This window comes from Triticum aestivum, chromosome 1D, assembly GCF_018294505.1.
Source record: "Triticum aestivum cultivar Chinese Spring chromosome 1D, IWGSC CS RefSeq v2.1, whole genome shotgun sequence".
NCBI classification, from domain to species: domain Eukaryota; kingdom Viridiplantae; phylum Streptophyta; class Magnoliopsida; order Poales; family Poaceae; genus Triticum; species Triticum aestivum.
The window spans coordinates 343,967,699-343,970,044 of NC_057796.1; positions in this window are offsets into that span (position 1 = coordinate 343,967,699).

Here is a 2,346-nt window from a genome sequence, read left to right on the forward strand (position 1 = left end):
CTCGGTTCGGACCAACACTCGAAGGAGCACTGGCCCGGGGGGGTTGAAATAAGATGACCCTCGGGCTCGCGAAAACCCGGGGGAAAAGGCTTAGGCGGCAAATAGTAAAACCAAAGTTGGGCCATGCTGGAGGAGTTTTATTCAAGGCGAACTGTCAAGGGGGTCCCATAAATCACCCGACCGTGTAAGGAACGCAAACTCAAGGAACATAATCCCGGTATAACAGTAACTAGGGCGGCAAGAGTGGAACAAAACACCAGGCATAAGGCCGAGCCTTCCACCCTTTACCAAAATATATAGATGCATTAATTAAATAAGAGATATTGTGATATCCCAACATATCCATGTTCCGACATGGAACAAACTTCAACTTCACCTGCAACTAGCAACGCTATAAGAGGGGCTGAGCAAAAGCGGTAACATAGCCAAACAACGGTTTGCTAGGAAAGGATGGTTAGGGGCTGACATGGCTAAAATAGGAGACATGATATAGCAAGTGATAGGTAGCGGAGCATGGCAATAGAGCGAACAACTAGCATAGCAAAGATAGAAGTGATTTCGAGGGGTGGTCATCTTGCCTGCAAGATTCTCAGAGTTGTCGAAAGCTTGATCCTCGTAAGCGTACTCGACAGGTTCCTCGTTCACGAACTCGTCTCCCGGCTCTACCCAAAACAAGAACACAAACAAACGGAACCACAATCAACAACGAGATATGCGCAAGCAACATGATGCAAAACATGTGTGATATGCAAGATATGATATGCGATGCATATGCGTGCTCCGGAAGGGAAATGATGAACATGGCAGTAACTTGGCAAACCAAGCATGCCACTGGAAAGATGAGATGATTTCGGTCGAAATCGATATAAAGATCACCGGAATCGGATGCACGGTTTGCAAATGACACGCAAAACAAGAATGACAATAATCTGCGATAAACAGCAAGATAGCACTTAAAATGCAACAAGTAACAATGCTACAGCACCCCAACATGGCAACAAAGCACATGGCAGTAATCTACAGGAGATGCTTGACAAAAGATGAACACTGAGCTACGGCTAGTTCACAACATATCAAGCTCAAACAAGCATGGCAATAGTGCAAAAGATTACAGGTTCACAGACTTAGTGAAAAACTGGACATGGCAGAAATCAGCATCAGGTAACAATGTTCAGAGCACGAAATCAACATGCTACAGGAACTTAACATAGCAAAACAAGGCATGGTAGTGTTCTACTAAATGCACATGACAAAAGTCCCTTACTGACCATAAGCCAAAAAGAACCAGAAGATATGATGGCAAGCATGTAAACATAGCAAGTTTCGTTATCAGGTTTCAGACTTAGCAGAAAACAGAGCATGGCAGAAATATTAATATGTAGGCCTCTTTGTGAGCTTGATGCACTCACTACAGAGCAATGCATGAAAAACCAAGCATGCCTACAGCACGATGGCATGTTTATGAAGCTATCCATGGCAAGAACAATTACATAGCATGTGTGGATCAACTACAATAAGCTTGGCAAAAATGCATGTCATGTTAAGAATCTGCCAGAAATATTTTATAGCAAAAGTAGAGCAATATTGAGTTATGCTATGGTGCTCTAAAATTGCAAACAATTGCAGGAATGGATCAATTACAACTATAGCTACAAAACATCCTTACTGAACATCTCCAAAATATGCATGGATCTCTCTGTAGCATCAAGTTTACATGGCAACAAAATTACAGCAGACAAAGACTTAGAGAAATCACTAAGTCCCTGAAATCAGAAATATTACGGGACCTACTTTGCATGCTTGTGCTAGTCACCACATAGATCACAAAAATACATGGACTATACCACTGGAAAGATGGCATGGCATACTTCAAAACACATGTAGAGCTCATGCTCAAAAGATGCACAGAATAAAAGATACAAAAATGACAAATCTCCAAGTTCTGATAAGAACCAGAGATTAACAGCAACTAGCCCTCTTCCAACGAAGATTTGGGCATCAAGATGACCTCTAATGAACATGGTTCAATTGAATAAAATGAAGAGCATCACGAGACGAACAAAATGACATATTATACGCACGAATCGGAGCTACATGCACAAAGTTACGGCATCGGGAACAGGAGCATATGCTGAGAAAAATCTGGGACTTAGAAAAATATTAGGGCGAGAGAAAGTCAACGGGGCAGTACCCTCGATCGGATCTGGGCCGGAGCTCGCCGACCGGCGACGGGGAGGAAGAGGAGGCGACGGGGAGGCGCGGTCCGGCGAGGGAAGGAGGGACCGGAGGCGCGGCGGTCGCCGGCGGAGGGAGGCGGCGCCGGAGGGCGCGGGCGCCGGCGGACGC